General features: G+C 45.5%; 1 long non-coding RNA gene across 1 annotated transcript in view; it reads right to left on the reverse strand.

The window, feature by feature from the left end:
• Positions 1–22,639: 22,639 nt before the first annotated feature.
• The window catches only part of LOC142566581 (uncharacterized), a 35,750-nt gene continuing 33,469 nt past the window's right edge, over positions 22,640–24,920 (reverse strand). The window contains exon 4 of the long non-coding RNA XR_012825071.1: positions 22,640–22,746. This is a non-coding gene — a long non-coding RNA (uncharacterized LOC142566581). The remainder of the gene's footprint in view (positions 22,747–24,920) is intronic.

Raw genomic sequence — 24,920 nt, forward strand, 5'->3', positions numbered from 1 at the left:
GCTTCCCAGTGCCAGTTGCGTAATCAAGCCATCAAACACGCCGTGCGCCATAGAGACAAGCTAGCCAGAAGGCAGTTGAAGTCACTTTGCTCGAAGCTTCATCGCGAAAGACCACGCATGATAATCTGTGGCATTCAGGTCGACCTAAATGCTCCATCAGCTTTGTAACATTCTTTGTAGCTGTGTTACCCTTCACCGAAGCACTGGCAACCTGGATGCCGCGGAAAGCTTTTGTTCCAAGATAACTACGCTAGCGACAACTGTGACAGTGATAATGTTACCTATAAATAGGAACCAACTAGCTTCGCCCAGTACGTGCGTTATGGACGAGCCTGTCACAATAGCAGGGCTGCTGACTGCGTTGGCCCGGTGTACAAGTCATCATCACGGGGCCCCGTCGGCATAAGCTGTAGAACTTGCTGGCGCATTTCAGTGAGCAAACTGAGGCTCAGGTTCTCGGCATACACATCAGTTGGCGAGAGGTTGGTCGCCCGAATTAACCAGGACATGCAATCACACCATACCAGCACTAAATGCGGACAACTGTACAACGAACGTAAATTCATATCAGCCTATTCCACTTCTCAGTTCCATTGGTAAACTAGTGGACCAAATGGTTCTGCAGCGTCTAGACTGGGATATATCAAAACAGGAATGCCTACCCTCCACAGATGTCAGAGATCATAAAAGGCCGCAGTAGCATTGGTGACGTCATTGCCCTTGCTAACTACGTCAAGCGTAAAAGCGCTGTGCTTCAAATCAAAGTTGCTGTATATATTCCTGAATGCTAAAAGAGCGTTCGATAACGTGGCTCAAGAAGCTATTCGAGCGGCATTGAAGTACACATCGGAACAGGTTGTGGCATGTACACCGGGATTTCGGATTATCTAATTTACAAATTTATTTACACGTTAACTAAAGATGGCGACTCTACAAAGCCAAAATGTCATGTGAATTCATTGCATCAACGCGGTGTTTTATACGTCAGACAAATCCACATGTGGCTAGAGAAATGGGTACCGCACTCTGTGAAGATTTCACTTATGCAGATGTCATCTGCATATTGAGTCGAGGCTATAACATGAGCATTATATGTGCAAGGCTCTAGAAAGCTCTCATCTGTATGGAAAAGTTCCTGAGCAGTTTGAAGTGCCGCTGGAAAAGCGGACTGCGATATCGTTTACGAACAAGACCTCCTGGACCCACGCTTGGGTGAGACATTTGACGGGGATTAAACATGGTCGTCACGCATACATCCGAAAGGAAGAATTACGTGCTTTCCAGTAACACCAGCGTGTGCTCCCGTCGAGTCAGTTGGATTATAAACAGTGCTTCTGCGAAGGTCACCTTGGGTACAGCGTAAGTGCCCTACATGGTCTCTCCCGAAGCATCGTGAAGATCTTCGCGATACGAGGGAAAATACTGAGGATATGCCCTGGTTTCCCAGATGAACATTTCAATTATGGGCAGAATGGTAGCAGAACTCAAACGCCTCTCACGGGCGCATGCGCCTCTTGCTGCTACCGCTTCGCTAAAAGAGCGATTTTTTGTCTTTACTTCCTCGCTGGAATCACTATGACTGTGTCGCGCATGAAGAACAAAGAAACCAAGAACCCCGGGCCCGGCATCAAATTATTTCACGCTGTAGCTCGTTATGCTAAGAACCACTTGGTCACATCTACGCCAACGGCTCTGTAATGCCATACATGCTTCATATATTTTATAATATCTCCGGCAAGCCGAGCCATGTGACTTCCACGAAGCTGGCCGCACGACGTCTACCTTTCAGCTACATCCGAAACGAGCCAGCCAGCGGCTCGGTCGGCTTGATACAGACTCCTGGGCAGCACTGATAGCCCCCAATTCTACCCAAGCTAATGACCGTTTGGCAACAACGTGAACTGTGAGCACAACAAAGCCTGCACGTTGCCACGCAACCTTCCACTGCACTGGCTGCCCTCTCATTGTGCCATAGTTGGCAAATGTGCATACTCACTGCGCTGCTAGTTCAGCACGCAACAACCCTTCAGAGCAAGTCCTTATACCTCTCCTCAGGAGTGCCAGTTCAGCTATTATATTGTATCTTTCCTTCAATTACATCTTCCAAATTGCATAGCGCTCGCAGCGTGCTATATGGATCAATCTGGACCAGCAGTAAGCACCTATTAAGACTTATAGACCCAATGTGTGATTTCGTGGTGTCGTGTGGCCTTAGCACGCGTAATTGTGCATGTCTGATTTGTATTTGTCGGAACATTATCAATACAAAATACACTTATAAAATTAAGCGGACAGGATTTCCACCGTGCCCTGCGTGCAGTGTACGAGAGGGCATGACCCACTTAATCCGGTATCCCAGCCTTTCCACACTCCAAAGGACGGTGCGAATGCGGGCCCGCTTAATGGATCACGCCCTGAGCCACGACACGTGCTTGCAGACCCCGTGGACAAGCTACGGCTTTGCCTCGGGGGCCGCGAAGGCACTTTCCGCGAGACACAGGCCTCAACGAGATCAGTTAATTCTGTAAAGGTATGTCGTATGTTAAGGCGTGTTTTATGCCTCCTGTGTGCCTGTCACATACACTGTGCGCGTCGTTTCGTTTCTCATTTCCCACATGTAGCGCATGATATGAATGGCGCCAGGAAAACATCTCCACTCTTCATTAAAGGGTCACTCTCTCTCGCGGGCGGTTAATTTTCACCATTTTACTTTCTTCCTTTCCAGTGGATACACATAAGGCCAGTGATGGCTGAAGCTTTGCAATTGCAGATATCGCGAATATCACTATTTATTCGTAATGCAGAAATATTGCGAACATCGGCGTTTGGTGCGTGCTTCACAATTACGAATCGTCTAAGGTCGGCTCACTCAAATAAATATTCGACCCGCCTCCTATCTTCCCCTGTGTTCAGCTCACGCAAAGTATACGAGCAAAGTCTTACGCCATTACGCGATGTCAGGATTGGGGGCTCATTCCCATCGCTCGTGATCCGTTGTCAAGATTGGAGTCCGGCATGAATTCGAAGGTAGCTGGCCCATGCCGTCGTCCAACTTATCCACGCTAAGGACGTTGATGAAGGGAAGGACTGCTTCTCATCGAGAAGGAGGAATATGGGTTTAATTATAGTATTTATATCAGTCTAACATGACTGTTCGAGAAAGTACATCAGTCTAACATGACTGCTTGAGGGAGAGTCTCAGTCCAACATGACTGCTTAAGAGAAGTGTGTCGAGCATCCGCACAACAGCAGTTTTTAAACACGCGGTCCTCCCGCGATACAAGGTGACGCGAACGTTCGTTTAATCATCGCAAACTAGCCGCCTCTCCGCAGGACGGTTTACACACACACATGCACACACACACGTGTTCACAGTCCGAAACCGACACCACACGAATTTCGTAGAACTCAGAGCCGTTCCGGGTAGCGCGTTGTCTTGCGTCTTGGTCGGTTCGTGGGAAGGAGCCTCCGTCGGCGTTCCCGCGGCAGCTCCCCCGCCCGTAGGAGATCAGGTCCGCGTTGTCGTGTTGCGCACAAAGCCTGCTTCGTCGAACTCCTTCAGTCACAACGCATCCTAGCTGAAGCGACGGAGAGTGGAGGATGCGCGTATTGATACCGACACAAAGTCGACTTAGCCACGCAGTGGCTAGAGGTTGGCGGCGGCATTCCAAGATGAGGTTGCCACCGCTGTCGTAACTGGCTGGCAAACTTGCACTGCAGCTGGCCGTTCTTAACAGCGGTCACCGAACGAGGGCACGTCAACATTGGCAAGGTCGATAATGCTGAGCAGGTTCCTCTCAGGAGGCTGTAAGTCGTTGCTGCTGTCTTATCAATCCTGCGCGACCAACGAGGACATTCTTCGAAAACTCGAGCATTCGGTCGCACTTACACGTCAGCACCCCAGCGCGCACACGATCTGCCGCTTAGCGCATCGACGCGCGCGTGCAAGCATGCGAGGGAGGTGGGCGGGGGAGCGGTCGGAAAGGAAGAAACGTGCAGAGTGAGTAGAGTAAGGCGAGAAAACAGTGGGCCCGCCACGTGCAAACAAGCGCCCGTGTCGCTTCGATCGCGCCAACTGGTCCCCCAGCGGCGCGCTGTTTTCGGGCGTACCCGCCGGCGTTAAAGCGAACCACGGCGGTCACGCCGCAAAGGAATCCTCTACGTGAACGCAGCACGCGACAGCCTTCCGCTAGCACAGACCGCGCGGCAGAGCGAAAATGCCAAGAGGGCGAGTATACCAATGTTGCGTGGCGCGCTTAGTTTGCCACGCTGTTGCGTGTAAGGCATACAGTCTCTTACCATACTATACGTAACTGCACTTAGGCAAGTTTATTGTAAATGACTCTTGATCAACATTGCTAGCGCAATGTAAACATTTTGTCTCATTTATATTGCGCTAGTAAAACGAATCAACAATAAAGCGAGTAGCCCGTCTGCCAGCAGTATGCTTGTAGTTCCTAGAGGGCTCTGTGATATCAAGTGATGCTGGCGTATAGAAAGGTTCGGCTCGATGTGGCTGGCCCTAAAACATGATTGTGGTTGTGCAAAGAAAACTTTTCACAGAAACAAGTATTTACAAAAAGCCTCGATTCTCCCGAAGCGAATCCTGCAGCTACGTTCGCTCACTTGTGCTACGGAAAGTGAACGAAGAACATGAAAATATACGCGGTTTTAAGTGGCACGTATTGAACGCCAGAATAAATGACAAGACAGTGTTACTCGTCTCATAATCTCCTTCGATATTAACTGTGCACCCTGCCGCAAGTACTTGAGTTTTCATAACAAATAATTAATAAAGCAACAACAACACCACCTTACGCGCTCTTCTATTACACACTAAACGATTGTGACGGAGGGAACGGCTGTCATCACCACACACGTTTTCAAAGTCTAGAATAATGTCAATTCGAAGCGCCAGATTTTCCGACTTTCCCATGCACGGAGAAGCTACGCAGCGCCGCTTTTACCCCTATATAAATATGCACTTTAAAAAAACTCGGGGGTGTAACAGGAATCGTTTGAATTATCCTTGCATTTGTATAGAGTGGGAGGAAGCTGTCGAAATCCGCAATGTTTCCACACCATAGACTTTTGCCGATAGTCAGAAACAGGGGCGTAGCCAGGGGGGGGAGGGGGGCTTATGGGGCTTCAGCGCCCCCCCCTTCCCCCGAAAGTTTTTCTTGCGGTCATGCACCGCCAACCAAAACAACCCACGGCGCCGGAAATCATTCTGGATTTTCTCTAGAAAGTATTTTTCGCGGCCGAAAAGACATTTCGGCGCGAAGATTGTGAACTCGGGCTGAATTTCGTGGCCACGCCCATGCACTTGGCGTCACTTAACGCAAAGTTCCCCATCCGATCACAGAGTTTCAAGGGCTCTCTGATGGCGAGCGGGCTGGTCGCGGCATCTCGTAGAGGCCGCATAATCTACGCAGCGCCTGGATTTCAATTAAGAAACTTTAGAGATATAAAGATCACATAAAGTTTTGATGCGAAAGGTGCACTGACATTTCCAATGTCGTGCTTTACATTTTCAATTCCGGATCTTCGTGGGTTTAATGTTGTTATTAACATTTGATGCCAAAGCTGCGCAACGAAACAAGCCAAATCAATACACTATCAGACAAGTTGGCAAAGCACGCAGCGAGGTCCAATGAGACGAAGCGTTGTGATGGTTCATATTTGCCATCATGTCACAGAAAACAATAACATCTTTTTCACCTGCGCCAAAGCATTCATGTCAAGACACTAAAGCCAGCAAAGGTAACTGCGTTCTTATTTATTTTTTCTACTTTGAATTTTATTCGCGAGGACACATTGAGCCTCTCCAATTTTTTGTTCTCGCTACCCGCTGGCTACCAGAGCCAGCCAGAGGTCATGCGTTTTTCACGTGTTGCCCTGACAACCACGCGGCGCACTGCGGTGCCCGTTCGTTATTCTCTGGCCGAGCGGATTTTGGCCTCGGAGAGTTTTGGACGCTTTCTGGCTAGCAGACGAGAAAAAGAAGCAATGGTCGCTAGCTATCACCATTGTGGGGACTCGACAGATTGCAACGCGTTCGCTTGAGGGCGTTACCATCGTTTCTATTTTATCGCAACGTCTACGGAAAGTCTTATCTCGCCAGTGTAGGATAACGAGCAGCATGCATATGCTTATCTGTGGACCAAGCGTCTCATGTTTTCTTGGATATTCCTTAGGGTAGCTACATTAGGTGCCCCAAATAGGCATTTGATTGTGGCCAAGATACTTTCCTTTGCGAAAGATGCTTTCCTTCACAAGAAAGAGGCAGATAGCTTCAGTTATAAATAATGAGGTTCGCTCCAACGTTTTGTCTTTCATGGCGGCTAATCCACACGCTAGCACGCGCAGCGTGAGCGCACAGCTCCGTGTGTCCAACTCAACTGCCTGGATGATCTTCAAAACAGGTGGACTGCACCCTTATCACCTGCGGTTGCTCCAATGCCTGTAGTCAAGGGATCTTCAACAGTGACTCGACTTTGAGAATTGGATTTTGATTCAGGAGGAGCAGGATTCTCACTTTCTCACCAAGATATCCGGACTGACGAGATGAACTTTTCCTGAAATTGCCAAGGTAATATCCACAACGCTCACTATACAAGTCAGCAAAATCCCCACTGGCTAGGAAGATCCCGCCACCAATATCAGTGGTCTTTTAACGTTTGGTGCGGAATATATAACAGCACAGTGGTTGGCCCAGTGTTTTTAAGAACACTCTGACCAGCAAGAGGTATGTCACTTCCTCAAAGGGCAGGTTGAAGACTTCTGCTGCAACATGCCACTAGCCCAGCTTGACGCAATGTGGTGTCAGCACGACGGGGCCCCAGCCCACAGCTGCAGTCAAGCACGAGCAAGCCTTGATGTTACCTTCCCAGGGCAATGGATAGGGAGAAGCGGGCCTGTGCTGTGGCCGGCAATGTCACCAGACCTCAACCCTCTTGAGTTTTTGTTCTGGGGCTATATTAATGATAACGTATACACGACGGAAACGACGACTCTAGAAGCCTTACAGAAGAAGATAATTGAAGTCTGCCACAGCATTTCACCGACGTTGCTCAAGGCAGCGAGAGCAAGCGTTCTCAGAAGGTCCCAGTGTTGTATCGCTGCAGAAGGTGACCTCTTCGAGCACTTGCTGTGAAAGCGCATGAAATATAAACGTAAATTCAGTGAAAGACTGCGTCTGGTTATTAATTATACTCTTATTCCACCATTTTCAGCCTTCTGAAAACTGAGTTTTTTTTTTATTTAGGGATGTTCAATTTGCTTACAGCTATCGCAAAACGACGGACCTGTTCCTCCCGGCAGCACAAGCGATAACTTCTGCGTCTGCTTATCGCTATAACGAACTTTCGCGAGGGGAGTACATCGCTGGCGTAAACGACACAGCCGACGCCTACGTGGTTGCCCTGTCGCCTTTTAAGTGGTAGCGCACCTATGGCTGTTTGTGCACGGAACGTTGGGGAGCCGCGCAATCACGACGCGCAAGCGGGCACGTTGCTAGTTTTGTAGTTTGCGGGCACCATTAGTAAGCTGAAATACACTAATACCTAATATATATATATATATATATATATATATATATATATATATATATATATATATATATATATACGCAGGAAAGAGACGACGAACTTTTTGGGAGACTTCTTTTTCTTACTTAACGTTTTCGGCTGGTGGACCAGCCTTCGTCAGAGTACTCTGACGAAGGCTGGTCCACCAGCCGAAAACGTTAAGTAAGAAAAAGAAGTCTCCCAAAAAGTTCGTCGTCTCTTTCCTGCGTATTTTACGTCGGGTCCAGCGTGCTGAACTTTGAAGAAAACCCCTATATATATATATATATATATATATATATATATATATATATATATATATATATATATATATATATATATATATATATATATAGAGATATATAATATTTGGGGTTTTACGTGCCAAAACCACTTTCTGATTATGAGGCACGCCGTAGTGGAGGACTCCGGAAATTTTGACCACCTGGGGTTCTTTAACGTGCACCTAAATCTAAGCACACGGGTGTTTTCGCATTTCGCCCCCATCGAAATGCGGCTGAGCAACCACGGCGGGTGTATATATATATATATATATATATATATATATATATATATATATATATATATATATATATATATATATATATATATATATATAGAGAGAGAGAGAGAGAGAGAGAGAGAGAGAGAGAGAGAGAGACAGAAACTGTTTATTCGGACGTTTTGCAGACTGCTCTGCAATTCTCTAAATGGAATATTTTTCCTAACTTCGTTACTTCAGAAGTTGGTTTACTAATCCTGACTAAAAATCTAATTAAGCAAAATACAAAATATAGCGTGACACACTACGTACAAAAGTGAGCAACATGCACTTGGTCGCGTCGTCTTAGAGTGCATCTGCATATTTTTGAACTCTGGCTAAAATTAGCTGAAACACCCTGTATACAGTGACTTTTGCTTAGATACGTAGATTCATTGGTTACTTATACGTATATTTAAATATCTTGTTGCGAGGTTTTGTGGATACATGCAGTGAATGTTGTTTCCAGAGACACTTTTTCTGCTTTTTATCAATCTTCGTCTTCGCATTTGTGCATTCCAGTGTACTTCGAATTTCTAATGTATATTTTGCAGAAATGCTGCTTTTCATATGTGATCTCTGTTGCGACTACGATTTCGGTGCAATTAAAATAGGCAACCGGTGACAGTTGCTCCTGCGCAGTACATTGGAACGAAGGACAGCGTCACTGAGACTTTTCCTTGGCGGCTGCATATGTACAAAAATGTAAACAAGGGTTTCGAATGACAAAGTATCAGTAACATATCTGTCCTCAACTTCTTCATTTCACGGCTTTACATTTATGATATCAGCGGCATGCACTGCTTTGCTGGTTTCGCACTGATATAGTTTTAAAGTTCGTGATATTTATGTTCTTTCTTAATGAATAAACAAACAACATGGAAACATTGACGTCAGTTATTTTCGGCATAATTTTTAGGACATATGAATATACTCTTTTATGAAAAAATACATATTTTACTTGTCTTGACAGTGCGTAGCGTTCAAAAATTTGTTTGTAGCATCTTTGGCAATGGAAATGCAGTTATTATTCATGTATTCGATCCCTCGACCAATTCTGTGAGAAAGCCAAGCTCCAACGTAAGCCCCCCCCCCCCCCCCCCATTTTTGGTTTCTGGCTACGCCACTGGTCGGAAAGGGGCACCTCATACAGCGGGTCGCCCATATACAGCTACTGTTGTTCAAAAGCGCTGGAACGGGGTTACCGAGTCCAATGGTGCTGTCCCGCGCATCTGTAATGCACTAAACAAAAAACGCATGACCAACTCAACGGTGCGTTCCGGCGCAAGGTCCTGTGGATGACGAACGACCTTCACCGCTGGCGAACACCTCGCGTATGTAAGTCTCGCGCTTAAAGCGTGCAATAATCCTTTCGTTCCACGATGTTAAAAAGCTGGCTCCGAGTCAGGTGGGAACGATATCGGGCATCACGAACGGCCTCGCGCCGTCTCCGGCATGCAATGCTCCATTAACTTATGAGGCTTTTGGCGCCCCGAGAGCTCCCAGCGTTGAGATGTTATCGCCGTTCGCCTATTGTTGGATTCCTCACATGATTACTCCTCATTATCACGGTCACCTACGTCCGTAAACGCGGCGATTGCCCACCGTACACGCGTGAAGAAACAACTAAACGAGGCAAAATATGTTCGAGGTGCCGCCATTGCCACATTGACGGCTTCGAAAGCCCGGTGAAGCCAGCCGGCAGGGACTAAAACCACCGGAAGTCTGCCTGACGGGAGCCGGTTTGCCCGCGGCCAGCTTTGCAAGGCGACCGTTCGCAAACGTCGATTGCAGCACGACGGCTGGACGGCGGGATATGCGCGCGCACTTCTGTAAGACGGCGCGGCGAGCAGCGCTTTAGACCGGGTGGGTGAAAGAAAAAGACGGCGCTGTGACCGACTAATTGGCACGCCGGCCCGTTCATTTCACGGGCGCGGCATAAGTGGCCATTTAATTTCTGCGTCGCTTCACGCGGCCTGGAGAAGCGACGTGGTAAAACAGGCACCCGCCGGTCGAGAGCGCGTCAAATTTCACTCGCGCTGCGCGTACACGCGAAGCTCGCGTTACAATCTAAACTGCGCTAAATGCTCTTTTATTTCGATCACGACGCTGTTAGAAAATGTGCCGCGTGTGTTTTCGCCACTTCGAGCGAATCCAGAACTGTGAGTGAAACCTATAACCACCGCTTACATAATCGACAATAGCAAATTGAAGGCGGCTCAGTGGCTCCCAATGCGGGAGGGCGCTCTTCTCGGCCCATGGCCTGGCACTACTACAGCGAGGCAGGCAAGAAATGCACTACTGAAGCTTCTGCATGCATAGACTTTTATACAACAATTACTAGAGGGAACTCGATCTGGCGCTAGTGTCTATGGGAGCTGCAATGGGAGCGGTTCCGCTGTCATGGGAATTATGGGAGGTAGATGGATTTGGCTAAACTTGGTCCTTCTGGCTTCAAACAGCTTCGGGGTTTTGCAAGTTCGTCTTTTACAACAATGTACTGCCTCATAAATAATCACGTAGACATTAGTAGACGGCAGGGTTCAAAGACGAAACCTTTAGCCTGACGTTGAAACCATTACACCACGGACGCGTGCATCGACAAGCGACATGAAACGCCCTTACGGATTTGTCGCGGGCATGCCTTGAGACACTCGGCGCGTTTCGATTTGGCCAGCTCGACAAGCGCAACCGGTGCAATTAGAAGCGATTGTGCGTGTTCGCAGCGTCTTCTGCACTTCGAAAAAGTATAGATTGCTCTGAAATTTACGACCATGAAGGAACATAAAGCTTAACAAATAAAGGCACAAAAATATTTGATTCCACGAGCACGAAGGTCAAACAAATCCTTGTACTTTCCGTCATTCTCATGGTGGCCTGATTTCCCTCTAGTAATTATTGCAGGAAACTCTACGCCTGCATACCACGAGACTAGACGAGCAGCTTTAGTAGGGCCATTGTGTAGTGCTTGCTTCCTGGTGCTTGCTTTCTGACGGTGCCCCTATAAGTGGCTCAGCGGTCGTCGCGTTGCTCTCCTTAAAGGGCCCCTCAACAGGCCCTGTAGCGAATTTCGGTTATACGCTGGAGTTGTTGTGTGTCCCCTAGGGAGCGGTCTGCCACAAGAAGTTTTCAAGTCGGCTCATTAATAGCCGCGATAGAAATATTTCAGTGCCGGGAACCCGTGGTTTGAAAAGGCGAGCTCCACTGCATAGCGAGACACTCTCTCCACGCGCCCCGTCTATCCTCCGCAAGCGAAATTCCTTCCCTCCATTATCCCATACCGGACCTCGAAGATCACGTGACGCATACGTCACGGGCCCCGCCTTCATTTTTTTTCTCCTTGCTTCTTTTTCTGCGCGGCGCACTTCCGCTGACGGTGTTGCGCGCAAGCTCTTGTGATGTCTCGTTTCGCGCAGCGCACGATTTTGTGCGCTGTGCACAAGGACACATGACTAGCGCTATAATTCAGTGTTACACGAATACTAAGGCCGAACAAGCGGATCGCAGAGCATGATCACGCGCTGGAACACGGTAGAAAATAACATAGTTTCGGTACCTGCGCAAGTGACTGCACGACCGTGGGAACAAGCAGAGGAAGCCGAAGTACATCTCTCTTGCTTCGGTGCGAAGTCAAACGAAAAGCACGCAGACATTACGGTTGTGTGTTTTATTATTTCTCTAAACTTCAATTCGTAAATTCAAGCAACAGTTTACACAAATAACAGATGTTCCATTCAATAATTCTCCAAGTCACGTGTCACCACGAGCGACGTCACACTGCGGACACGACTACTTAGGCGCAGAGACACGAGTACATCACCGTCCGGCTTGGAGCGCGGTCGCCGCGAGGGAAAGGGAAAACGGCCTTCGGATTGAAATTTCAGGCATTTTCGCGGCACGTAGCGATGTAATTCGTTGCAAATACGAACGTTAGCGCGCATTGTATGCCCTGCGATTGTCAGCTTAATATGGCCAGGCCTGGTGAGGGGCCTTTTAAGAGGAAGCTTTAACTCGGGTGCTCGTATCTAAATACATGTAAAAGGCGAATTCGTTTTTCTCGATGACCACTGCACCAAATTTGACGAGATTTAATGCATTTACAACAAAAACATAAATCTAGTGACTGTTGTTTCAGAAATTTTGATTTAGGTCGTGAAGTTTTCGTTAAAAATTGGCGAAAAACGAAAATTTTCAGAAAACGAAACTATCAAGGTTACAAATCTGTAACACGGCAAAGAAAAATGACAGCACAATTCTGTGAATTGCATCTGATAGTACATCTAAAGCGGACAAAGTTGATGTGTTCCACATGAATCTGAAAAATTCTGTAATATGGATATACAGCCTTTGCAGAACCTTATTGCACAACGTAAAAAAATTATGTAAGATATAAATTGACATATCGAAGTTATCCGCTTTGAATGATTAATGGATGCCGTTTACAGAACCGCGATATCTATTCTTGATGTAGAGCTATTAATTTACAAACTTCGTACATGTATTTTTTTTTCGAACCTGCGATTTATTCAAAATTGTTTTAACAAAATTCAGGCCCTAAATTGAAATTGAGCTTCCAGCAGTCACTATAATTTAACCTTCTCTCTCAAACGCAACAAATTTCATTAAAATCGGTCAAGGGGTTATCTCAGAAAAGCGTTTTTGCGTTTTAGATGTATTTGAATAGGTCGCATCGGAGTTGGGCCCGAGCCAAAGAGGAAGATGAAGCTTTAGCTCGGTAGCTCCTATCTAAATACACGTAAAAGATGAATTCTTTGTTGTTGTTGTTGTTGTTGTTGTTGTTGTTGTTGTTGTTGGCTATCACGGTGCGAATTCGTTTTCACGGCAACCACTGCACCGAATTGACGAGGTTTGTTGCATCTAAAAAAAAAAACTTAAAATCTAGTGACTGTTGGTTTCTAATTTTTTAGTTAGGTCGTTAATTTTTTACTCAACATTGGCAAAAATTACAAATTTTCAGAGAACAAAACTATGAAGTTTACAACTCCGTCACTCAGCAATGAAAAATCATATCACAATTCTGTGAATTGCATTTAATAGTACATCTAAAGCGGACAAAATTGATATGTCACACATGAATCTCAAAAAATTCAGTAATGTGTAAATACAGCTTTTGCAGAACCCTTGTACACAACTCAACGAATTTACGTAATATATAAACTGACATATTGAAGTGTCCGCTTTGAATGATCTAACGGATGGCGTTTACAAAACCGCGATATCTATTCTTGACGGAGAGCTATTAATTTGTAAACTTCGTGCTTCTATTTTTCTCGAACTTTCATATTTTCGAAAAACTTTCCACAAAATTCAGGCTATAAATTGAAATTCCGCTCCCAACAGTCACCAGAATTTCACTTTCACTCTCAAACGCAACAAATTTCATTAAAATCGGGCCAGTACTTATCTCAGAAAAGCGTTTTTGCGTTTTACAAGTATTTTGAATAGGCTGTGTCGGAGTTCTGCCCGAGCTAAAGCGTCCTCTGAAGGCCGAACTGCACGCACTGCGCACGAGAGCTCGCGGCCGCACGCCTTGCGTTTGCCGCCACCTGCGACGAGCAGTTTGCACCAGTGGCGTAGCCAGAAATTGTGGTCGGCGGGGGGGGGGGGGGGGGGGGGCTCACGTTGCAGCTCGGCCTCCTTAAGAGGAAGCTGTAGCTCGGGTGCTGCGATCTAAATACATGTAGAAGGGGAATTCGTTTTTCTCGGCAACCGGTGCACTAAATTTGAAGAGATTTGTTGCATCTAAAAGAAAAAACTTAAATTCTATTGACTTCTGGTTTTGAATTCTTCATTTACGTTGCCAAGTCTCTATAAGAGATTGGCAAAAATCGCACATTTTCACAAAACTAAACTATCAAGTTTAGCACTCTGTAACTCAATAGTGAAAAATGATATCACAATTCTGTTAGCTGCATCAATAGTACATCTACAGCGAACAAAATAGATATGTTACACATGAATCTAAAAAGAAATATGTACTATGGAAGTACGGCTTTTGCAGAACCCTTGCACGCAACGTAACCAACGTAACCAATTCAAGTAAGACACGGATTGACATACCAAATTTGTCCGCTTTGACTGTTATAATAGATGCTGTTTACAGAACCGCGATATCTGTTCTTTATGCAGAGATATTAGATCGTAAACGTCCTGCTTCTATTTTTGTTAACTTTCGAATTTTTCGAAATATTTTAAACAAAATTCAGGCCCTAAATCGAAATTCCGCTCCCAACAGACACTAAAATATAACTTTATCTCTTAAATGCAACAAATTTCATTCAGAGTGATGCAGGGTTATCTCAGGAAAGCGTTTCAGCGTTTTACATTTATTTGAATAGGCCGTGTTGGAGTTGGACCAGAGCTAAAGCTCCCCCTTAAACAATTTGTCGAGAGATCAAATACATGAATAATAATTGCATTGCCATTGCCAAAGATGCTGCAAACAAATTCTTGAACGCTACGCACTGCCAAAACAAGTAAAATATGTATTTTTTCATAAGAGAATGTACTCGTATGTGCCAAAAAATTTTGCCCAAAATAACTGATATCTCTGCCTGCATGTTTTTGTTTATTTAATAAGTAGAGAATAGATCACACGAACTTTACAACTATATCTGTTCAAACTAGTAATGCAGTGCATGCCGTTGATATGAAAAATGTAAAGCCCGTGAAATGAACAAGTTGAAGACAAACATGTTAATGTCATTCTTTGTCATATATATTTGTCATTCAAGAACCGTGTTTACATTCTTGTACATATGCAACGGCCAGTGAAAAATCTCAATGACGCTGTCATTTGTTCCAATGTATTACGCAAGAGCAGCTGTCACCGGTCATGTATCGTGAGTGATTGCACCGAAATTTTAGTAGCAACAGAAAGCACGTACAAACAGCCGGAGTTCTGCAAAATTTACGAGGGCGACTCAAATGAAGTGAGCCAATGCGAATATATGACAAACGGGGTACTTTATTTAAAAGTAGTCTCCATGAACATCTAGACGTTTGTCTCATTGACTAACGAGTCGCGTGATTCCCGTCTCATAACACTCCTTGGGTTGCTACTTCAAAAAGTCTGTAGCTGACTCTTTCACGTCATCGTCCTACACGAATCTGGTTCCCATGAGCTGTTTTTTCGGTTGCCCCAAAATCTGGAAGTCGCAAGGCGACAGGTGTGAGCTGCATGGCTGATGTTGCAGCGTTTCCCACTTGAACTTTACCAGTTTCGTATTAACCACATCAGCGAGGTGGGGACGGTCATTGTCGTGGAGCAAGATGACTCCATTACTCAATTTTCCACGTCGTTTGTTCTTGATTGCGACACGCAGCCGTTCCGGCGTTTCACCATATCGCAAAAATTGATAGTCTCTCAATATTTAGGAAATTCCATCAGTAATGGCCCCTGACGATAGAAAAAATAGTCAACAACACCTTTCCGGCAGAAATGACGGCCTTTGCTTTCTTCTGGCGTGCTGAATTCGAATGTTTCCACTGTAAGATTTGCCGTCGTGTGTCACGCTCGTAGTGGCACCATGGTTCGTCCCCGATCACAATTGCAGACAAGAAGTCATCACTCGCATTGTGAAACCGGATCAGATGAGTCAAGGCCGCGCCTAACTTCTCCGTCTTCTGGCGGTGGTTCAAAATCTTAGACATTCATTGCGCACACAAGAGCCGATAACCGAGATGTTCATGAATTATGGCGTGAACCGAACCGTGGTTGATGTTCACACGCTCTGCAAGTTCATCGATGCTTATCCTCTGTTCTTCTCTGATCAGCTCATGAACCTTTGCAATTTTGTTGGGGGTAATTGCACGATGGCTTTGGCCCGGTCTTGGATTGTCTTTACAACTTTCACGTCTTTCTTTGAATCGTTTGCTCCAACACTTCACAGTGGCCAATGAAATGCAATGTTCAACTTACACGGCAGTCATACGGCGACTAATTTCTTTTTGGGAAGTACGTTCAGCTGTCAAAAATTGCATGGCAACAGGCTGTGCAAATTTTGAAGTGTCATTTATGTCACGCAACCATGCTCAACCCAGTGTATGAGAGCATTAAAGAACCTTTATCCTCACACCTGCGTGTCACTTTTGTAAATGAGAGATGCCTCACTCCTACGCGCATGCCTCGCGAATAATGCACCGAACCATTATTGCGAGGGGCGGGTAGGCTCACTTTCGTTTGATTCGCCCTCGTACATTAGAAATGCGAAGATACAATTAGATATACAAATGCGAAGATACAGCTTGATAAAGGGCAAGAAAGTGTCAGTGCAAACAAAGTTCACTGCACGTATGCACAAAACCTCGCAACAAGATATTTAAATATACGTATAAGTCTCCAATAAATCTACGTATATAAGAAAAAGTCACTCTATATAATGCGCCAAACCAGGCAAATAAACATGTTGCGCAATCACAGATTCCCAGAATCTTAGATCCCGCCCCCATTCCATCCACTCGCCCCCGATGTATCGCGCGGCACGCGCATGCTCCCCACTTTTCTCCTTTGCGCACACAAAACTGAGTCACCATCGTCTGCTCACCCATTCTGCGCGCGCCCGGGTAGTTTGTCCTTAAGAGAGAGAGAGCTATTTATTGTAGGACGAGGCCGAGATTTACCCGCCGCGTTGGCTCAGTGGTTATGGCGCTCCAGATGATGCTGAGCACGAGGTCGCGGCCTCGGTTGCCGGCCGTGTTATGACGAACGCGGAATGCAAACACACTTCGTGCGCTTTGGGTATGCGCCCCTGCAGGTGGTCAACGTACAGCCTGAGTCCACCACTACGGCGTCCCTGAAACCTCATTAGGCAGTTTCGTGGGGTTAAACACCATAATTCATATTTTAATTTCATATTGGGGAAAATGACGCGATTGTTTCTTTTTCAATTTTTATTCCTTAAAAATGAAGTGGGAAGGGGGGAAGGGAGCAGAACTGTGTTAGTCACAATGTGTAATCGTCCACCTATAACTGGTGACAACGGAACGGAAGGGTTTAGCTCCTGTTGCATTAAGAGGAGGAGGATGGGTGGCAATTGATAATGCTTATTGTGTGCCAAGGAAGGTTTCGGTTCACGGTAAGCAATCCATGATTATTTGAATTAATCTGGAGCCATGTACTACAGCGTATCGCCGACTTCAAGCTTTCTGGCATTAAAAGCATATACTAAATAAGAAGAAATTAGACTATAGCGTTCACTTGGGGGGACTTGTGAAATTCTGAAACGATGAGTCTCGCCCTGAGCGGAGGATTGTGAAGCCAGAAGATGCACAACGTTGATGGACGGGTGGCGACGCCAACTTCACGCACTAGCTTCTTGCGACATCACGGACTTAGCAGCTATGGTGGGCGAGTGACTTGTTTATCAATCAGCAGCAAATGCGGGACATTCTAAAAGCACTGAAGGCTCAACTTAGTGAGCTTTAGGAGAGCTTTCTACATGACGGCGTTGATATTTGGGTTCGAAATTCGAAAAGCGACAATCTGGTCTTTGTTTTCTTCACCAGTAACCAAACGTTTACCTCCAAATCAATGCAAGCACAGTATTTAAAGAATACTGTTTGAACTGATTGAATATTGCTCACTACACTCATTTTAAAATCAATCAGTCAATTCAAAATAAACAATTTGGACAGACACGAAATAGATGGCTCCCTTCACTAGCGTCCATGCCGTTCGTCTTAACTGACGTGCGGTCTGGCCCTTAGACAGGGCTATGATGAACTAGTAATTATCCCCTCTTTTAAGGCTGTTGACCTAGGAGGATGGCTGCAGCTAGCTGGGCTTCTGAATGCATGCTTGTGGACGCAAATAATTCTTTTCTACCGGTGAGCTAATCTGCCCGTGCGCTTTGTGTAACCGTCGGATGCTTTTTCAACATCACCCCGTTTTTCGAAGATTAGTTAATAGTTTGTTACCTGTTGTTTGTATGCTGTACTTAAGCAGAACAAATAAGAAACCTTTCCTAAGCAGCTTCGGTTCGACAAGCCCCGTATGTCGAAGCGAAACACAGGCGCGTGTAGTTTGTCCACCTGTCTATCCCCCCCCCTCCCCTCCAAAAAAAGGACCCCCCCCCCAAAAAAAAACATGCTATTTCACTTTCGCTTTTTCCCATGATCTCCACTTCCTACAGTCGAGCCAATTTGCCTTCATTCTTATATATATACACCAACCGCCGAAACGCGTGTCAGGTGCTGGCTTCGCCCTCCCCAACTCCGTGACGAACACTTTTTACGTCTTCACAGCCGAAGTTCCTCTCTGCTTCCCGTGTGACGATATATGCCAACCTTTGCCAGTGCTGTCGTTTGACGGTGATCGTTATTTATTCACAAACGCGGCGGCGGGGCCGCGCTCTCGGTCTATGGCAGCGCATCGTGCGCGAAGCAGGTTTCCGGATGGCGACCTCCGGTGCTGCCCTCTGGTGGACGGAGGCCTTCGCGCGACGGGGAGTCAACGCCGCGACTCGCGCCGTGGGAGGGCGCGGCCATCAATAAAGCGCCGACCGGAGATTGCCGCGGCCGATGCACGATTCTCGGGACACGGTCGCGGCCCGACCACGAGCTTCTCGGTGAGCAGCACGCAGGCGTCAATGGCTCCCCATAATGTCAGCTGCCGCACAGACAACGCCTCTCGACTCATTCCATTTATTTGCTGCTGTTTCTTCATCTTTCGCGAGAAAAACGATCCCTCTCTCTCACAGCGATAGGAACAGGTGACTTGATATGCTCCGTGGAATCCGCCACAGCAGGGTTTTATATTTTCCGCTTGTTAGCCGAGTCCGCGACGACTGTAGGGAAGCGGAGGTAAGGTAAAGAACGGGAACTAACTACCGAGGCACGCATGTCCGTGATAAATATGCGATGCCCATTTGTATCAATTCTCGCTCTTTTTAGTGTCCAGAAACCGCCGACAGAGCCATCAATCCGAGAGGCCGCGTAAACTTGGAGTGAATAGCAAGCTATATCGCCTTTTCTCCTTGCCGTCGCAGCGTTACTGACGGTTCCTTCGAATTTGGTCGCTGAGCTCAGGATCTCCGTGAAATTGAGCTCCACGGCCCTCCTCACGCAGTGACGTCACTGTCACGTTCGTTGTCGCTTCTTGTTATATAGTTTCGCTTTTCCTCTCGGGCCGGTAACGCAGGGCTGCTACTCCTCGTACGTTGCCACTTCCGCGGGCGCGACACTCGAACTCAATCTTTAGACGTAGGAAACCCAAGTGTGGCCATGAGCTACCACCAGCATAGCAAAGTCTGCTTGTACAGATAATATGATAGCGTAATGCACTCAGTAGGACTATTTCCCAATGGGTTCTTGCACCGGCCGGGTTTTTTTTTTTTTTATCACGAGCCACGAAAATAAAAACTCTTACTTAGTTATATGAGCAAATCACAGACTTACTGAAGGGATTAAAGTAAAAGGCTGACTAAATTTTCAAAAGCTCGTACAGATATTAGTGACTAGCAAGATTTTAGATTGCTTAAAAAAGAACAACGAAATATAATACAAAGATACACAAGTCTTGAGGGATTCCTACAGCTACGAACTTATTCGTTGTGATATCAAGTTCTCGCAGTGAACTCCGCCATCTTCTCCCGCATGAATACCGTCTCCGCTACAGTAGTACCCGCTCGGTGGCCTTTGAGATAAACGCAAGGACGCCACCAGTCTCAGGCGCCGAAGCTGCGCGAAAGTGCAGCGTTTGGAGCGTCTGTCTGCGAAACATCACCCTGCCGCAAGGCATCAATTCGATTCCCAGTGGTGGTGCCTGGCGATGCCTCGTCTTCATCATGTGATTAGGATGTGGTCAGACAATGAAGGCGGCAGCCATGGGCGTAGTGGAAAGGGCGTATACGACCTTATAGGTCGGCAGACTGAGAGTGTACGCACTTACCAGTATTTTCGCAGGCTTCGTACTCACTCACACTAATGGGCACTCACAGTCGTCAATACTCACTCACGTGCCAACTGACGATCACTTTCATTGACTAACACTAACTAGAGTTCATAGTCGCTTCAACAATTCCCCCTTACCGGCACCCAGCTCGCGTCAACTCCGGTTGAGCGGCACTCACATGCATATTCACGCCCATTGATAACCGCCGACAATCACTCACATTCATACGCTCACTCAAATAAACCGCCACTGACTCTCATTCATACTGACGTTAGCCGGCAGTCACTTTAGTTCGTGCTCATCTCCAATCAAACTCACCGGCATTCACTCATACTCACGTACACTCGCAGCCTTCATCACTCATTCAAGCTCTACACTGTAAAAAAAATTCTTCAGTTTACGGTGAAAGCTGTAGGCAAAACGTTGCCGGGCACTTTTCCGTAAATGAAAAACGGTGTTTCCGTAGAACGGACAGGCCGTAAAAATTATTTCCGTTAAATGGAAAACGGTGAGTTCCGTTTTCCATTCACAGAATTGACCGTATTTTGCAAATAAGAAAAACGGTGAGTTCCCTAAAACGGAAATGCTGTAAATTGAACCCCGTACTTGTGATTACAGTACATGACCGTACTTTGGTAATGAAGAAACGGGGACTTGAAATGTGGACAGACCATGGTAAAGAAAGGTATGCACATAAAATACACAAAAATAACGACAAGAAAAATGGAAACAATTCTTTTCATTCTTCTTGTGTCCGTGTGTTCTATGCTTGCATTTCGATACCATGAATCCATATCAACTTGCTCAACTTTATGTTGCTTCGTATTGATAGGTGCAAATGCTGTTTGCAAAATTTCTATATTTTGTAAATGGTAATGTTCGTGTTCTCCAGCCAAATTGTTTCGTTCATTGGAATAAGTTATTTTGGGCAATGAACCATCCAAGTCGTACATTACAACGTGGATAACTTGCAAGATCATTTAAGATATAGCTGGAAACGGGGCAGTAATCATAGCGCACAGGACATACACCATACAGAACATGCTGTGTTTGTATGTTTCCTCCTAGTGTCATTGTTTTCTACACCGCTTATTCTTCGTGTCAGTGTTGTCATGTTGCACTTGGGTTCTACACACGACATGTACACAGCATACATACAGATTTGTGTCCGAGAAACAACAAGCCACTTGTATCTGAACAGACCTGTGTTTATTTTGCTTTACTGAAAAAAAAAAAGAACCTGCATGACTAGACACTAGAGCAGGGTGTGAGACCGGGCTAGTTGGTATTCCATGCTGAAGTGACTAGCGCAAGAGTGGACTCGGGACACTAAAAAGGTGACAAGGACAGATCCGAACTTCCAACTGGTGTTTATTAGGAAAAGCATGTATATATACTCTTGCGCAGTTGATCATAATCAGCTACAAGAGCGCACCAAGGCCGCCCCAAGGCCTAAGGCGGCCTCCCACATACAGACTCAAGGTATGTATATTCTTTAACGTCAATGCTAAGGATAGTTTGCTAACGCAGTTGCCATCTACGATATCTGCCCCCTAATTGATGGGCTAGTGCTTTCTTGTGCGTTGCTTGCTATTATTTCTGTTTTTTCAGAGTGGATGACATTTGCATTGGGAGTATTGGATTCCAAGGAAACCCTCTGTTCCTTTTTGTACTTTCGTATTATGCTCCTGTAGTCTTATGTTTAGGCACCTTCCTGTTTTCCCACGTAACGCTGCCCACAGGAAATATGTATGCTAAACACTACTCTCCCTGAGCATTCGACGAAACCTTTTCTGCGAGCAATGTAGCATGAAATTGATTGTCTGCTGTCAGGGCTAGTTTTGACGTATAACTAAGATAACTTGTGCGGTGCCGGAAAAACGACCGTAACTCCCGCCCTTTGGCCTATTTTCTTTAGTTTATGCAAAATAGCGTGAATGTATGGGATGACTGCTAGATTCCTGCTAACAGTATCACGTAGGTCTAACTAAAGGAAATAGGCCAAAGGACTGGGGTCTTGGTCGTTTCTTCCGCGCCGCGCAAGCTATCTAAGTTATGCGCCAAAACCAGCCCTGTCAGCAGACAATCAAAATCATGCAACATTGTACACAGAAAGGGTTTCGTCAAATACTCAAAAGGAATAGTGTATGGCATACCTCTTTCCTGCGGGCAGCATTACGTGGGACAAACGAGAAGGTGCCCAAACTTGAGACTGCACGAACATAATCAGAAAGTACAAAAAGGGAGAGAGGGTTTCCTTGGAATCCATTGCTCCCAATGCAAATGTCATCGACTGTTTAAAAAAGCAAATAATAGCAAGCAACGTGAAAGAAAACACTAGACTCATCATTGAGGCAGCGGCTATCGCCGAATGCAACTGCGTGAGCAAGCCATCTCCATAGCATTGACTGTTAAAGAATTTACATATCTGGGGTCTGTATGTGGGAAGCCGCCTTTGGCCTTGGTGCGCTCGTTTATTTGGGATGACCATGCTGACTTGCACGATTGTTACTGATTATGGTCAAGTGCGCAAGAGTACATATACATACCTTTTTGTAATGAACACCAGTTGGAAGTTTGCGCCTGGCCTTGTCGCCTTTTTAGTGTCCCGTGTCTACCCTTGCGCTAGTCATTGCTGCATAGACACTAGAAGTTAACTGACTAGAGGAAAGATTGGTTGAGAAGTGGAATGACTGGCTGCTTGCAGATGCCTTCTGCTTTGCCTGAAAAGAAATAAATACCAATTAATTAAGGCTGTTCAATTATTACCACCATCATCACTATTGTTACTCAGATAAACAATAAATGATTTCTAATGCACAACGGTGACTACAAGTGCTCTTGTCAAAAGAAATTGTCCAGACTCAGCCATGTTGGTATATATTCATTCGTAGCCTTAGAGCATAAAAAGCTTCAGATGGAAAGGACCCAAAACAATTGATGGTTTGCTTGGAACAGGCAAATATGTAACGTGCACATTGTGACAGTCAGAGATTACATTTCCCACATTTAGGTAGAGCTCTCATGGCCACATACTGCGGACCATAGCTTTCAACTTTCACTGCTCAATTAAACAAACTTGCAGATTTTACTGTTTCCCAAAACAATGAAGCACTCTTGAAACAAGCTCAAACCATGCATATTGTTGACTTCCGACGCAGAACAAGTAAGTCAAAGATACTGTGCAGCTGAAAGGCTGGTAGAATAGCAACAATACAAAGAAACCATGCTTGCACCCCAAATGTGTTACAACAGCTGTCAGCCCCTTTCAGATAATGTTTGCTGTGTCACGGAAGAAGTATCAATGTGTAATATTCTTTTTACTCAAGGAGTGAAAATTGAAAGTTTGGTCGTGAATGCATCATCATACCCTTCCCATCTTCTTAAAAAGTTATAATATTGCACTGTGTTCACCGAAAAATTTGCCCTTTTGTTAGTGCGCGCTTTTCAAAGAAAACGGTAGCATTTTCCTGACGTTAAGAAGCCTGCAACTATGCCTGGACCCCATACATGGCTCCGGCAGGCAGTACTGTTTATTCTGTCCGTTTCATGACTTGCAATCCCACCACCAAACAAATTATGCAACATGTTTTTCCAGATTGCATTGCTTCATGTGAATGCGTTAATTCGGGAAATTTCTTAAATGAATCAAGCCTCTCCTAAAAATTTTTAGAGTGATTCATTAACATGCCTAAACATGAGCACTTCCCGTAGATTTTGAGAGCCAATGAGGACAGAGCTATTTGCTCAAATTTCTACGACTTATGGCAACAGGATGGCCAAATTCCATGCTGCTAAATATGCAAAGAAAAAAAAACCTTGGCCAATTTGTGCAATGTTGCGTTCCAAAATTTTTCTTATTTATACCGCAGCGGGGATACTCTGTGGTAATTAGTTGAAATTAATGCTATTGGGCTGCAGTCTGGTACAAAATATTTTTAAAGCCGCAGCCACAACACTATTTCTTTGGGATATAGCCAAAATGCTGATTCGGTAAAAATCCAGGGTAAATTCTTCTAACTAAACAGGTCATTCTATGTAGTTTTTTGCAGAGACACCTCTTCTTTTTTCTTGGGAAACTAAGGTTGATTTCATTGTCGCCAGACGCGAGCAGCAAAATAAATTTTGAAATCAAAATTAAAAGTGATCGCCAGGCATGTCCAGTTGAGTTTATCTGAACATGCCCTACTGTCTGCAGTACACATGTTGACACTTTAAAGACCTGCAAGAAGGTACCAGTTATATTTTCTAGGGCAAGAAGGCAATGAAATATGTTACTTAAAGCAATTAGTCACAGGAGTCCTGGATCAGTAGAAGAAAATTTAAAGACTACAAAATGTTTAGAAGACTTAAGTCACACATTACTGAGTCACCATCTATAGCTTACCATTAGTCTTAAAAGTACCATCATTGCATTGTGCTAAAAGCTAACCTAAGATACTGAAACCTGGCATGATAAAAATGAAGCTTGAGAATGAAGGCTTGCTCAACAAGCAACGGAACGACAAAAAAAATGATATGCATGATAAATAAAAAAGGTGCTGTTGAGAACGGTAAAGAACTAGGCACCATGACGATAATTTTAAATATGCAAGCATACGATGAAGTCAGTTGGCGCATTTACAGATTACTAGGAAAGGCCTTTATCCCGCAGTGGACATAAAGTATGTGAGAGCACTGCGCCTCTTCGATTATACAGTCCCAGACTGTCCGCAAACCGCCTGTGGCTTCCGGTCTGGCTAGCACTGACAGAAGGGCGCATCACAGTCACGTGATCCAGCTGTCTGGGACTGTCCGAGGTTTTGTTTGAAAGCACCGTGATTGGAAGTCGCTCTCCTGGCTGCTGTTGTCTGCTGTTAGCTACTTAAATTATGGGGTTTTACGTGCCAAATCCACT

Source organism: Dermacentor variabilis, unplaced genomic scaffold (genome assembly GCF_050947875.1).
Source record: "Dermacentor variabilis isolate Ectoservices unplaced genomic scaffold, ASM5094787v1 scaffold_13, whole genome shotgun sequence".
NCBI lineage: Eukaryota > Metazoa > Arthropoda > Arachnida > Ixodida > Ixodidae > Dermacentor > Dermacentor variabilis.